This window comes from Falco biarmicus, chromosome 2 (genome assembly GCF_023638135.1).
Source record: "Falco biarmicus isolate bFalBia1 chromosome 2, bFalBia1.pri, whole genome shotgun sequence".
NCBI lineage: Eukaryota > Metazoa > Chordata > Aves > Falconiformes > Falconidae > Falco > Falco biarmicus.
Window position 1 is genome coordinate 118,851,556 of NC_079289.1, and position 15,782 is coordinate 118,867,337.

The window sequence follows — 15,782 nt, forward strand, 5'->3', positions numbered from 1 at the left end:
TGACTGAGTAACGCTGCAGGGAAAAGAGAGGCAGGATTTCAGATGAGGAAGAGGTAAGGAATAAGGAAAGAGATGGGGGAGAAAGACACAGAGCAGAGCTCGAATCATTTCAGTAAAGGACAGAGAACACGGTGTGGGTTATGCTACTTTAAAGTAGCCAGAGGCATCGAGCCTTGGGTGGTGGTGCTTGCCTCCTCGAAATCTCTGGGAGAGCTGCTGCAAGAGCGAAACTGGGTCCTTCCATACGGGCTGCGCCAGGGCAGGGGCAGGAGGTTGGAAATGGGTAGTGGATATATAAACCTTACCCATTTCTCTGGAAAAATCCGTGGAAGTGTTGAAACTTGCTGCTTGAGAAAGACGGATGCTCCAGCTACTTGCTTCTCCCCCCTGTTCTGGGGAAATACTGTGTGTCCTGCCGGGGGCACAGAGCCCTCTACAAGGGCAAAAGACTAACTGACAACCCACAAAAAACAGAGGAGCTTTTTTAGGTTCAAAAAGGGAGCAAGCTGCGGAGGAGCTAATAGCTGAGGTAGTCTTAGTTCTCTCACCTGGTTTGTGGTGGACTACCTTCACTGCCAGGGATGAAAAGACTCAGTCTCTGAAGAATAAGACTGCAGCCAGGTTTGCTATGGAATTAAGGCAGCAGTAAATATAACAGATACCTCCTTGGGTTTGGGGAGCGGTTTTTTTGGTGGTTTTTTGTTAGTTTGTTTTCCCTCTAGTGGGAAAGCCGATAGGCAATCGCTGCATTGCATCACTGCTGCAGCGCTGTCAGGTTTTGGTTTGTGGTCTTACCAGTATTGTCACGGGCTGGATGCAATTTGTGGTATATGGTGACTCCTTAATAAATCCAGGTCACTTCATACAACACATTGTCTTGAGAGCAACTTCTAGTGCCGGTAGGAAACCATGAAGAAATGAATGCCGGTCGTGGCAGGCTGCAGGCTGCAAAGGCAAGTAGGAGAGGACAAAGTCCTGCATGGGCACTGCATCATTTATAGCACTTCTGTGTCAGTGTGCCAGCTTCCTTGATTTATGTGTGTGTATATTTGGACTTACTTTCCTCCTATTATCCCAGAAATTGATCCTGTTTTGTCATGCCTCTGAGGCTGTTTAAAGACCGCATGATATTCCATCACCTGCCTGAGTTACAGTGAGTACACTGAACCAAGGTGCTGATGCTCCGGTTTCAGAGGACAAGGACATTTGTGCCTGCCTGTGGAGACGAGGACAAGCTGGTTTTGCTGCTGGCCGCACCAGGGATGCCTCTGCTCGGGGGATCAGAAAAGGGGCTGGTGTTCATGTGGCTTTCCCAGGATGTGTCCTCCCTCATTCTGCGCTTGGAAATTTTATCTGAATATGACGGCTTGAAGTGTTTGGGGTTCTGGCAGCCTAATTTGTGTGGGTGGCGTTACGGAAGCACACAGGGTGGTTTTGATGTGTCACGTTTCCGTGCTGGCTGTAAAGCCACTGTGCACCCACAAGCACTGTGTTTTGGCTTTGTTGGACATGGTGTCAGGACAACCACGGGCAGGAGCATGGTGAGACACCTGCAGCGGCGCTTACAAAGGAAGGACCCCATTAGTATTTACTAAGTGGTAGCCTTCCAGAGAGGCATAGAAATCCTACATGTTCTCTGACTCCTTTGGTTATTTACCATGACAGATTAATCTAAAGTTCCTGGTTGAACCCATTGAGAGCTAATATGATTATTGTCCAGCCACTTTAGAGGGAAGACGGTCTGGCAATTTAAGGAGATGAAGAGGGGTGTGTGGAAAAAGCACTTAGATTTCACCCCCGGGCATGAAAGCGGTGTTTCGATAGAATATAAAGAGCACCATCTACTGATGCAGAAGAAAATGAACCATTTGTATACAAAGCCTTTTTTTTTTTTTTTTCCTTTTCCTTCTTAGTCAAGATGTTGGTGGCTATCTGAATGCAGGCTTCAGTCTGGATTTGGGTTGTCAGTAGCAAGATGTTTTAACTCTTGACTCCCCTCGCTAATGGTGCTGATAGGGAAGCTGGTGTGGTTTGTCTGCGTACGGTCTGTTCTGTCCCTCAGCAACCCCAGCAAAGAAGGGGACTAGTTAGCACCCTCGATATGCACAGATACGCCTGCTGGATATATCAGCTGCCTGCCTAATCCTTATGGCCATGGCAGTTTCTTTCCAGTATCAGCTTAGAAACGCATGTCAAGCTTCCACAGACTGTCATGGTCCCTTTCCAGTGCCAGCTTCCCTCAGCCTCCTGGCTGAAAGCTGAGTGATTTGTGACAACCTCACCTGACAGCTTTATGTGCTCCATGCGGGAAACACTCCACAGACGTCAGGGACTTCATACTGACATGGTTTGTTGGGCGTGGGAGTGGGTCAGGAGGGTCCTTGGGCTGTCAGCTCCCGGGCAGACCGCGCTGTGTTCACCTTAGAAATATGGCATTGTCTCAAAGCGAGGGAAATGTTCCTACGTCGCCTCCCTGGATCCCAACCGGCCTGATATTTTCAGTCTGGTGTCCTCATGGCAGGCTGGTTCTCCATCATCAGGGCCTCTTGTTCAGTGCCAGGAAGGGCATGAAGTTGAGTCAGTCAGAATCCCTAAATCAGTTAATTTAGCTCTGCCCTAAGTGAGCTCTGACAGGAGCAAGACCTTCACAGGTACCTGGCTCTGGTGTGTTGTAGCCTCCATCCTGTGGCTGCCTGGTGGGACGTGGTGGGACGTGGTGGCACAGCCTTGCTTCCTAGTTCACAGAAGCCCGAGGCTGCCCCTTTTGTTGTACACCAGCAGCACTTAGTGCTGAGACCTTCCAGAGGTCACGGATGGAAAAAGACGTTTATACATGATGGTATTCCATTTCCAACTGACGCCCAAGTTCGTGAGGCTTTGTGTTACAGGTAAGTGTGTGGGAGCACCTATTTTTTTTTCTGTCTTTGTCCTCTCTTCCCTCCCTGCCCCCACTTTATAGGGCTTGCAGCATCTTTCCTCCTGTGGCAGTACATCTGTCAGGCACACAGCTTACCCACTGCAATCTAGGGCACCACCCCTTGCCAGCCGTCACCAGTCAATTCCGAAACTATAGATCCAGTTACAAATTTTAAAGATTCTGGGTGTTCTCCATCTCTTAAGTTTCTGTGGCCTCTAAAGGATATGGATAAATAACCAGACTGGTTATACTGGTTGGGGCAAAACCCCAAAAGTGATCTGGATATTGAAGTGCTGCCAGCTTGGGTTGTTTTTTTTCCTACTCCGTTAATCAGCTAATTTAGTAAGAAGGATTTTCTTTTTACAAACCTTGTTTTACAGAAACAGAACAATCTGCTGGTTCAGTTTAGAGCAGATGATTACAGAGAGGGACGAGGGTGGGTTGGTTTGTTCCCCTACTTATATCTCTTGTCTCTAAACTGGAGGAAAAAAAATCAGAACTAGAACTTATCAAGCATTTTTCCTAGGAGGAAAAGGGACAAGTAAAGCTATTTGCAACCATTCAGCTGTTCTGAACATGTTCTTCCTGATGTCAGTGGAATGTAAGACTGAACCTACTGCTGCCTTACCTTGCCCCGACTCACAAACACACGTGAGCAAAAGGAAATTTGTGACGCTTCTATGCATCATAAGCTTATACCGACTGCTGTTCCAGGCCAACCAGACAGAGCTCTCCCACGCAGTACCAGGGAGTGGAAACTGCTGGTCTGTGGCACACCAGGTTGTACACATTTGGACAATGTCCCTATGTTTTGACCGCAAATTTTCTGAGTGCAAATAATCTTCATTGTCCTCTCCAAAATGTTCTTTGGCTTGGTACCCATGTGTAGTAGAAATGAGCAGAGGATGGAGATGGCAGCTGCAGAAAAACAGCGAGAGCTTTGGGATCAGGGCATAGGGGAAGAGGAGGCTCCTCCCGTTGAACATGCAGAGCAGTCACACATCAGTGAGGGACTAGGGCATTAGTCCCACAATACCTCAGCTGGTATGAAAATCTATCAAGCTGATGAAAGCTCTGCCTCTTTATCTCGACGTGAAGGGAAGGATGTCCAGAAAATACTTAATATCTTATTATGAAACAGCCGGTATGCTTATATAACTGTCTTCAGAGCCGTGTTTGACTGCCGTCATAACCTTTGTCTTTCATCCAAGAGTTGGGAGGTACGCGGACAGAACTGCATCAAGATACTGAGTTGGTCCAGTTACCCGACAAATATCTGCCAAAACCTGCCAGACAAAGGCATCATCTGTTTGCTCTATGCTCTATTTAGGCCGGTTTTTTATTTCACTGTAAGGCTTTGTTGCAACTTCATGTTCACTTAGCAAATGAAATGAATGAAGGCTTTGTTGCTTCTTTTTTCTATACTAAAAAAAATTGGTTCTCCTAACTGTTTTGTCCAGTAAAGACAATCAAATGGAGAATTGGTGGGAGATTCCATAGCTAGGAAAGATCAACGTTTCACAACAAAATATATTTAGGACTAGAAACTGGTCTCTAGATTGGATAGAAAAGTTTGTGACTTGTATTGTTTTTTGCAACGAGTAATGCAGCTACTGTATCTTTGCATACTGACTGGCAGGAAACAATAATATAGTTTAATTTTCAAAACTGTTTCATTGTCCTAAAAAATGTGGGTAGGTAAAAAAAAAATTTGTATTTGTTTAGGGACTTTTGCTTTGTGTTTGAACCTTGTGTCTCTTTCTTCAGGTGCGCAACTCGGGCAGGTTTTGCAGCAGAGATTATCCTTTAGGCACAGCAGTGTGACAGTCTGCCTCGGGACGCTTCTGGTCAAATTTGGGGATTTGGTCTCGAACTGCAAGGAAAGATTTAACCTGGAAGCTATAGCACTCTAACGAAGTAAGGCTGATCAGAAACACAAAAGAGCTCTGGCTGTGTATTTGTCGTTTGCTCTGTGCCAATGAGCCCACAAGGCTTAAAATTTTGTCTTGAAATTTGAGTTTTCTCTAGGAAATACTTGTGTTATAATTTTAGTCCTGGGAAGTTTGGGGAACAAGTAGGATAGTGAGACTTCACGTGTTGTCTTGGGTTTGGTGTTGCTTGTTTGCTTAGTAGTACTTGTAATACTTTATGATATTTTCATTTGTATCTAAGGGCAAAAAAGGCATCTAGATAAAATGAGCCCTGTCTTAAAGAATTCCTGGTTGCTTCCACACGGAAGTTTGTGGAAAACTTGATACTTTAGTTGGATGCCTGCACTGCCTATGCAGGCACAATGCATAGGCAATGCAAACCACAGGGAGGGCAGCGGTGCGGTGTAGAGGAATGAAGCTGGGTTAATTAGCACTGATAATATACAGCTGCGGGCTGGCTTCAGGGGCGGAGGGTTGGCAGATGTAGGTAAGGTGCAGCTGTGGCTGGTTGAGTGGTTGAGAGCCAATGAAGAGAGAGCAGCCGAGGAAGAAGAGAGAGAGTGGGCCCTGGATGAGGCGAGACGAGGAGAAGGCAGCAGAGGGACTGGCATGGAGAGTGTGCTGGTACGAGATGGTAAAAGACCTGGTTGCAGCTTGATAGTTTGGAGAGCGCTGCGACAGTGTGGGGCCGTGGCACCAAAGCAGAGATGAAACCTCTGCACCCGAAGCCAGCAGCTGATCGCTAGCAGCGTGCAGGAGGCAGGTCCCTGGTGCTTGCATGACCGCTGGCACCTTAGCTAGCCTGTATAATGCGCTGGGCATTCAACAGCTCCCAGCTCTCTGGGGATACAGCCTTGATCTCTGCCTCCTGTGTCCCCGGTGGGGACAGTCTGACCTTCCCACGGGGGCTTGAACTGCTCTGGCAGCCACAGTCAGCCCCCCGCAGCCATGTCCAGGGCAGGCTGGCAGCAGGGGACACAGCCGTGCCCTGCCTGGGATGGGTCATTGGTGCCCTGCAGCCAATGCTTGCTCTTGCAGGTGCTCCACAACCTTTGATGGAGCGCAGAGGCAGCAACAGCTCATCTCTTGGCTGGTGGAACCAGAGCAGGGCCGTTTGGATCACACCTAGCACTAACGACCTTGATAGATGTGTGTACCCACCATAATGCTGTTCTCCTGTGGCACCAAATTTTATATTTGCCAATTTTGTATTTACCCAGTGACAATATGAAAGGCAATATGCACCTTGTCCCATTTGAGCAACTCGCCTGGAAAGCTTGCAACTGGAGCTGGTGACAACATTTACTGTAAGAGTTCTCCACTAAAAGGTCACTTCAAAAAAGTTTCTAAAGTTTTCCTTAAAAAAATGTTTTGATGTTTCATTTTGGAAAAGCTTGAGCAAGTTTTTCTTGAAAGCTCCCCTGTTTCCCCACCATTTCACCATGTATTTCTTCCCTGAACAATTGCAGATAAATGCCACTTACTTTTCAGAATCTCATTTTGACTTTTTGTCCCCTTGGGGTCAATGCTTTTGGAAATCTTGAACTTCTTCAGAGGGCAAAGTGTGTTGTAACTACAACTGGTCAGACTAATGTGCCTTTACCGTGTTTAGCACAATAGAAACCCTCATTTCAGTGGCCTCCTCTGGCTGCTACTGCAACAATTGCATAATCCATTTTTAGCAACTGGACTCGGGAAGAATGAAAGTCAAACGCTCTTCTGAGTTTATTATCAAACCAAGTGTTTTTTACTTGGAGTGGGGCTACAGGGGAAAGCGAGAACACTAAATGGAACAAGGACTGAAGAGACAGGAGGCTATGAAATAATACTTAAATAGAAGGGAAGCGGAAAAAATTGTGGCAAGGAGTGGTAATTAAGGCAACAAAAGATATACGGCTGAACGATGAATAGCACTGAAGTCACCTGGGTGAAAGGGAATGCTTCTGTAAGGAAGAGGACCCAAAAGTAAAGGGAAAGAAGGATTTGTATCACTGTTGAAATGAGATGTGAAGAGATACAGGGAGAGGGAGGTGTGGTGAGCTGCTTTGGAAAGGAGGGTGGATGGAGGAAGAAAAGGGAACTCTGTTGCTGCTTTAAGCAGGTTTGGGCTTTAAGCAGGTTTGGGTAAGCTCTCCAGGGGCTAGAACCTTCCGTCCCTTACCCGCAGCAGGCAGCTGGCGTGTACCACAGCTGGTCAGCACCGCCTGCCGTGCGGGGTGGCTCACTGAAGGCTTCGGTGCACTCGTGTCTGCTGCCTCCTCATCGCTGAAAATGCTGCCGGCTTCTGCACGGTAATATTTCTCCACCAGCCTGAGAGCATCCTAGTGGAAAATGTTTTTATTGGGGCATTCAGTAATGTGCCTAGCAGTCAGCTTCCAGGGAACGGCTCCGGGACTCTGAGAATGGTGTCTCGGAAATCAGAGAGGGATCTGTGAGGCTGGGTTCTGTGCAACGTGTTGGACACAGCTAGGCAATTTAGAGGACTTACATAATGGTTAAGAAGATAAATGCCAAAGGTATGCGAAAAGGTCATTGACCTTTCATGATACGCAACCCTTGTTAGCAGCGCTGCTGCGTAATGAATAATCCAGGTTCTTCATCTCGGCTGCCTGATGGGCTGATAAACCCGTTTAAGCCTTGGCAGTTCAAGCTGATACAATTCACCGTACCCTCTTCAAATCTTACTCCAGTCCTCTGCTCCTATCCCCTGTTTCAGCTCGGTTAGAAACAGGTGATGCTAAGCCTATATTTAAGTTTCCTGCACAAATTAAAGGCTAGCTAACCATACTGTGCAGATGTTGAGCAGTCCTTCTAGTAGCGAAAGCAGTGTGTGGCTGGAGATGTGATGTCCTGGAAAAATAATTTCCTCCTGAAGGTCTCAGCAGCATGGTTTCTATGGGGACGAGCCCCACATTAAATACCTCCCAGCTAGTGTCCTGCACCTCAGTCTTTCTGCTTTTAATTCCTAAGGTAATTCAGGTCAGGGAAGAGAGGGAGAAATCAGCTCCCTTTTGAAGGTCAGGACGAAAACACCTATAAGAGCTCCACGTAAAGCAAGCTCAAACTCCATTAGCCAGAAGCTGCACGAAAGATTTAGGGAGTTGCTTGGTGGGTGCATGAACTACCTGCTGGAGGAGATACCGGTGACATCCATCCATACTAAAAAGGGTTACCAGGGCAATTCCGGGCTAAAAAGGGACCCAGTTCAAAAATCCATCACTACTGGGGTTTGTGAGAACAACATGCTTCCTCCTTTACCCTCACTTTGGTTTTGAACGAGATTTTGTAACGAAGCAGCAAGCTGGCTGGTGGCCAGCAGAGTAGGCTCCAGGCGTGGTGGCAGGATGCCCTTTGCCCGGATGGCTTGAGCAGAGCAGAGCAGGGCAAATTAACGTCCCCTCCAGTGAGCTGTTTTGAACCCAGAAAAGGTGGGATGTGACCCTTTGAAATGCCATATATCAGGGCAGATATTATAATTTCAGTTGCACTCGGCCATTACAAGCTCTCATCATTTGGTCGGTGCTGGCAACCCAGGGACTAACTATTCTTAAAATAATTCTGTATATTCTTGTCGCTATAGCCCCAGCTCTGCTCTTCGTGGCTCTAACACTTGCTTCGTTACTGTGCTACTGTAAGAGGGAGCACAAAGAGCAAACCTGCTTTTACCATCAAGTGACCTTGAAATGGAGTTGCATGTAGGAAATGCTTGGGTTTACTTCTGGAGCTGGTCTGAAGCCTAAACGGACATGGAAAAGGAGGGGGGAGGGATGCATACAAATCACACAGATATTAAAAATCTGGTGTGAAAACGAAAGTACTAAGTAACTTCTGGGTATCGCGCAAATCTGTTACCCAAACAGTGAAAAAGTTTGGAAATTCTCTGGCTGAAGGAAATGGCTGGTTTCCCTAATCTGCTCCCTTTCTGCCTTGCAAGGAATATCTGCCTTGTCATTGGAAAATGTAAGTAGGTATCATAGCCTGTTTCTTCCTGTGTCTTCTTGCATTCCTTCTCATGCAGGGCTGTCCAAAGAACTGAGAACCTGGATGACTTAGCAGTATGTGTGTATCCATTCCTGTTCTGAATATCTGGCTTTTGTAAGCTACTTCAACACAGAGCCGGCTGACAAGCAGAAATGAGCTTACCAGCCAGCCAGGTATGTATGTGGTTTGGGGCTCCTGTTTTTCTCACTTCAGGCAAAACCACTGCAAATTGGAACATGCCACTGTGCTGAAAATCACTGTGAGAGAGGCTTGATTTTGATGATCATCCGGCTTCAAAATGGTTTATGAAAAAATCCTATTTTAATACTCCTGCCTACATTTTAAGCTTGGGTGCAGAACGACCTTATTTCAAAGTTTTAATTGCCTTGGACTAGAAGTTAGTAATGTTTTGGGAAGCTTCCTTGGACTGAAAACCAACACAAACATTTTCCTCTTAAATTTCTGTGCCACCTGGAGTTTTCTGAAAGTCTTCCTATCCTAAGTCATAGAATCACAGAGCGGTTTGGGTCGGAAGGGACCTTTAAAGGTCACCTAGTCCAACCTCCCTGCAACCAGGAGGGACATCTTCAACTAGATCGGGTAGGTCAGAGCCCCATCCAGCCTGACCCTGAATGTTTCCAGGGATGGGGCATCTGCCACCTCTGGGCGACCTGTGCCAGTGTTTCACGACAGTGAGTGTGGTAAAATGCAGTTCCATGCAGAGCTGTCATTTCAGTAGGTCGCTGATGCTAGCAACACAAGGTTGACTTCGAATCCTTACATATACGGGGGAGGTGTAACCCCCATTTCATTGTAGGGATAGAAATTAAACAGAACCATAAGAACTGTCTGTCTCTTGCTCTGTTATGTTTCCGTCTTAGGTGCCGGGCAGTGCGTCTGGGCTGTCGTGACTTCTGGTCAAGTGGCTGAGAAACAGGCATTGCTCGGTGACATCCCAAAGCAAACCTGCAGGGAAGGCGACAGCGTGGAGTGCAGCCCATGGCATGGGATATGCAGGGTGACTCCATCGAGTCCAGGTAAGCATGCGAATTCCTGACGACTTTTACAAATGCCAGCTCGTGTGAAATGGACAGGAATTACAGGTACTAAGTTATTTCTGGTGCTAGTGAAGAACACCACGTTATTTTAACAGGAGGGGAAAAGACAAGTGGGGATTCGCAGTGGTCAGTGACTGTTGCATGGTAATGGATCATCCAGCAAGTAGCTACGAGGTTGGCCCATAATCACTGGGTATTTCTCTTGGTCTTTATCTATCTCTAAGAGCAGTAATACCTTCATAGGGGTACTACATATTGTTTGAAGTCAAATGGAAAAGAGCATAGCATCTAATCAAAAGTGTTGGTGCAGGGAGGCATACTGAAAGCAAACATCCAGCAGGTACTGGACCTGCGTAGTAGGTATAAAAAATAGGCTGCTGTGAGAAGTGCCCGCTGGAGCAGCTGAGGGTTGGCGCAGCATACAGACAATATTTGCACCCTTACTGCTTGAGGAGTGCAGCTTGGGGTTTCATTATTTTGATTGAAAAAAAAAGACCTGTTGATGGCTTGTTAAGATAATTAGCATCAGAGGACTTAAAGGAAAGGTGACTTTTGTTTGTTGAGGCCAAAAAACCAAAAAACACCCTGAAATCTACAAAATACTTCTAGGGAAGTCAATGTCTGCAATAAAACAGTCAATTTCTTTACATCCATAACACTTTGGGATCACCAAAATCCCGGGAAAAACCTGTCGTCTGTGAGCCTGGCTTGCAAGTTGCTATAGAAAATTAAATTCTAGGGCTCTCAAGAAAAAAACAAGTGAGGCTTATGCTACTTGGGTGCAGTTTTTCAATATGAAATGCACCACAACTGTAACCTTCCTGGCAAGGCACAGGAAGAACAGGAGAACATCATTATTTTTTTAGTTCAGGGTCATTCATCTTTTGCTCTTGGTACTCAGTCTTCTAATATTAATGTCCACATATACCAAAGAGTCTTTTGATGGCTGTGAATGTGATCTAGCAGAGGAAGATTTTCTTTGAAGCTAGAAAGAACACAAAGGAAACATTATTTAATGCATTATTTTGTACTTGCAGTGGTAAAGGCACATCTTAGAAGACTGGGAGTTAGATTTTTTTTTTAAGTTATTACATCTAAGGTTTATGCAAGGATGTTAAAATTCCTGGGATGCCAGAAAGAGGGATGCTGTTTCAAACATGAGATGCTGTACATAACTGACCATCAGTGTTACATTGCTTGCCAAACATTACTGCAAAACCAGGCAAACAGAATAAAGAACAAAAAATTTATATGTTCTAAATATTGCACAGTTTACCAATGTGGCTATTTTGCAATTAAAGTGTTCCAGGCTAATACACATTTGCATATATCTGTATACATATATATGCATATATACACACCTATGTATTTCTTTACATTCCAGTTCTCAGTGTCAGGCTCCCAGAGTAACTCAGCTGTTTACTTTTACAACTAATGTAATATTTATGTCAGGTCTTGTCACTGTTACAATTTACTATTTTTTCTGCCTGGTGGTCTCCTTTCTCTGAGGGCAGAAAGCATCCTGGAGGAGGGACTGGGCTTATCTGTGGTCGTGGCGTGTCAGACTTGCAGTGGATACAGGTAAAAATGAACTGATAGTAGATAACTCATTTGTGTGTTCTGTCCCCCTGATACAAAAATTATTTTAAAAAGAAAAAGGGAAAAAAAGACGTGTCAATATCTACAGTGAAAAACAAAGAGGAATTTGAAAAACAGAGGATGTTAGTTACTCTTTAGTTAACAAAAACTGGCCTTGGGAGCAGGAACAGACCCATAAATATGTCAGGCTGGGGCACAACAAGGTAAGCTCCAGGAGAACCAAATAGTTAATGAGACTATACAGAAAATTACTGGAACTATGTGTGAACTATCCTAAAGACCCCCTGGAGCAAGGAGGACCCCTACTAGCAAAGCCCCCTCCCCACAGAACGTGCACAAAAAAAGAACGCTGGACCTTGCAGTGGAGACCAGGCTTGTAAGAACCAGCAGGAATTAAGTGTGACTAAAGGTAATTGTAGACAATTGTTCAACGTGTATAACAAGCGTTACCGTGGGTGGAGAGGTGTGCTGGTGGGTGGATTTACCACCCAGCACCATCCCAGCGCAGACGTGCAATAAATGAAATCTGGGCTCTGTGCGGGGATCGGCGCTGGCACGCCGGGTGCAGAACCCAGGTGTGGGATAACACCCCAACTAAATAAAGGTTTGGGGCTCATGGAGATTATGGAAAATCTCTATTAAGCTATATTCAAGTGACCTTCTTTTGGGAATGTATTAAGCTGAAGTATGTTTTAGTTGCCTTTGGCTTCTTCAGCAGTACGGCCACCTAGCCTATAAATGGTACCTGTTTCCCCTCATGTTTCAACATTTCCTAAAGTTTCAATATCCTAATGTCCAAGCCTGTTCATCTAAGTTGATGTTCCCTCTCAGCACTTAGAATGCAGATGCTGTGAAACAGTGTTGCACTAGAAAGTGCTAATTAGCTCAACATGGAACCCTAAAATAGAGTGTAAGTAGGTTATCTCTATCAAACTTCTAGATTTTTACCTAATAACTTTCTGATTAATTTAGAAATACATATTCTAGTCTCTCATGGCTATTGATTGAGACCTACAATAGTTAAACAAGATGGAAAGACTGAGTGCTTTGCAGATCTCTGCATGGCCACCTGAAGTTATTTAAATCCTGTAGCTGCTTTTCTGAAATAATATATTCTGATCACGAAACAACTCTAAACATTTTGAAAGCTTATCTTTTCCCCTTTTGAATATACAAGGAGATCAAAACGTAGCATTTAATGGGTAAAAGCTCAAATTCTGGAATGTTCCAGCCTCCCATTAATAAACCAGAGGTGGCAACAGAGTCGGAGGGGAGCGCACTGAGGTCGGCGGTGATGAGACCCTCCCGGCTTTAGTGGTGGGAGGGAAAGGGTGCCTGGGAACCATCCTCAATAGCCTCCCATCAAACAGGAATTTGTTCCCTGATTTGCACCATCAACAGTCAAAACAAAAACATTCCCATTTGGATATTTTAGAATTTGAGGTGGACTGGGAACTCTTCAACCATTTTTGTAAAGCTGTCTGGAAATACTGTTTCACATTTTGGTGGAGCATTAGAATAACAGGGTTAGCAAGAGAAAGCTGAGGCACAGAGAAGCTTGAGGCAGTGTATCATTCAACAGCTTAGGTTTGGGTGGTTTATGATAAACCACCGGAAATTTCTTCCAGTTTCCCTGTTTTCCAGATGAGAAGAGTTTTGACACAACTTTAATTCTGTAGCACACTTTCTTTGCATTTAGGTAGCAAGGACAGCAGGAGAGAAGGCAGCGTGATGTCCAGTGTGAACAGCACTGGGCTGGCTCCTTGTTCAGGTTATCAGGATTTTGGCAAAGGAATAGGACAGAAAATGTGACAAATTCCAAAGGGAATGAAGGGACTCGTAGTAAAAACTGGAGCAATACAGAGTTTGAGTTAATTCATCAAATCTGACATTGCTTGCAACTGGCCACCTCAATGAAGTCAATCAAATTTTCCTTAATTTACACCTGGGAGATGCATGCAAGAGACACTTAAAAACCTGCTTTACCCCTCAAAAAAGCAGCTGCTGCTTTGTAATGTTTTCTTTAGCTCAGCAAACTTGTTCAGGTCAACCTAGAGGGTTCAGAAATACTTTGTTGAAGACTCCTTGCTTTACCGCAACCTTTATTTTTCAGATTGTTTTGGGCCGAGGTAGGGAACATGCAGTTTGTATTGACTCTGAACAGCCGTTGCAGTGCTGTGCCTCAGAGTTTGTGGAATCTTACATTGGTTATGGCATGAGAAAGGAATTGCTCAGGAAATTAAGCCTCATATGTCCATACGCAAAAAGCCATTGCTCAAATTCAGTTGGGTGGGATTGCAAGTAGAAAATGGCCTTCATTACCATAATGCTATTTTCAGGATACTGTTAGGGATAAGGAGTTTCTCCAGAGAGCGTGCAGAGCACGTTCATCAATGGAAAGGAACAGCACTTCTCACTTCAAGAAGAACTCACAATTTACATAAGTAGCCATGAGTCCTGATGCAGGTTTTATAAATTACTTTGTCAATCCAAGAGATGCTTGCTATTCAAATTATGAAGCCCCTGTGAGTACAGGCCCATTACTTTGAATCAAGAGGCCATAAAAACATCAGTAGCTCTGACATAAAACTGATGTATTATGTGATAATGTCTCACGTAAAACCTGGAGCTTCATTTATCAGCAATATCCGTGGCTGGGTTTTGTACAGGTTACGAATGAAACCCGGAATGCTTCGGTCACATCACAGATGTTAATAAAACAGCGTAATAGAGAGACTGAGATGGATTTGGGATGTGATGGCTTTTTCAAGCCAAATGCTCCCAAAGATTAGTGGAGGAGGATGGACAGGGATCTCTGCATTGGAGTGATGCTGAGCATCTTCCTACTGATAGCCAGCTGAGCTATCTTCTGTGGAAGCTACTGAAGTAAATAGGTAAAAGCCAGTTTTCTTACCAAACTGTCAACTTGCATAATTCAGCTCATTCTAGCAGCTTTCACGTTTCCTTGGTTGCTGTTCTTGGCCATTAAATTTCCTTGCATATAGATCAAAATGATAGCTGGGAAAGCAAGAATTTTAAATCCAGCATTTGGATTTGGAATCCAATTTGGAAGGAATCCACATTTGGAAGGAAAGGTAAAACAGGGCAGGGTGGGAAAGAAAGAGTGAAAGAGCCAGGATGCCAAAAAGTCTAAGGAGGATACATTTAAAACTAAAACAGAAACCAGCTCTTCTAACTGAAAGCTGCTCGTTTTCCCATCCAATAATCCGTGTGCATTTTAAGGATTCAGTGACTTGGAGAGTGAAGAATTAAGCCTTCTTGACCACAGCCTGGAGCTGGAGCTGCTCTGGCCAGGCACTTGAGGTTTAGTTTCCCTTGGTGATGGGACCAGGCTGCTCCCTGGCAGCACCGGCTGGGGTAGGTCCCGTCCGGTGTGAGAAGGCAGGTGCCCCCGTAAGGGACTCAGCGGGCAGCGGGGCAGGCTGGTCAGTCCCTGGCCGGTGTGAAATCCAGCTGCTGCCTGGCCGCTGCAAGTGAAGGGACGCTGCTTCCCTTCCGAAAGCAGCCGAGGCAGAGCTGCAGCACCTGCCCTTGCCTTTACAGCTCTTTGAATACTCCACTCTCTGCTCCTTCTTCCCCTCCAAGTGCTCTGCTCAGGGAGGGGGTGGAGGCTTTCAGAGGCACCCACGGCAGTGCCAGGTCCCGTTCTCATTTAGACTGCATTCAGGCATGGGACCATCAACCAGGCTGTAGCAGGGCTGTCAGGTAATGCATCTTAATTTCTTTAGGAGGTTGTGTAAGCCGATCTGCGGGCTTCTGTGCTGCTACGCTTCTGATTAACTAGAAGGTGGCGGGGTTTCTTAATATCTCATTCTTCAGCTTGTTAGAAACTGTTTATTCTTTGAATAAAGCTACATAAACCACAGAAGTCTTGCAGCTGTACCAGGTTCCTTTTGCATTGCTTCTGAGATACAATGGTGAGTTTTACCTGATCTTTTTGCTGCTATCTTTCCGAGGAGCAAAGCAGTTTTACTTTTAACAAGAACGTAGAAAAGTGTATGGTTTCATCACTTCTCACGTTGAAATCTGAGATTATAGTTAATCCTCTGCTTTTCAGATTTGTGCTTTTGATTCCCCCAGGACTACAGATCTGCTCCTGAAAGCTTTTCTCTCCCACCTCTCTTGTCGAGATTCCGCATGCTGTTTTTCAAGGTGACACACTGCTCTTCCAGCATCGGAGGAGGTAGGGAAGGAAGGGAGGGGAGGAATCATTCCATTATAAATTGGTGCAAAATGAAATAAGACTTTAAAATTTACAAAGAAAACATTTAATCT

General features: G+C 45.2%; 1 long non-coding RNA gene across 1 annotated transcript; it reads left to right on the top strand.

The window, feature by feature from the left end:
- Positions 1-4,690: 4,690 nt before the first annotated feature.
- LOC130144147 (uncharacterized) lies at positions 4,691-9,860 on the top strand. The gene is made up of 3 exons (XR_008820018.1): positions 4,691-4,834; positions 8,867-9,002; positions 9,711-9,860. It is a non-coding gene; the product is annotated as an uncharacterized LOC130144147 (long non-coding RNA).
- The last annotated feature ends 5,922 nt before the right edge of the window (positions 9,861-15,782 follow it).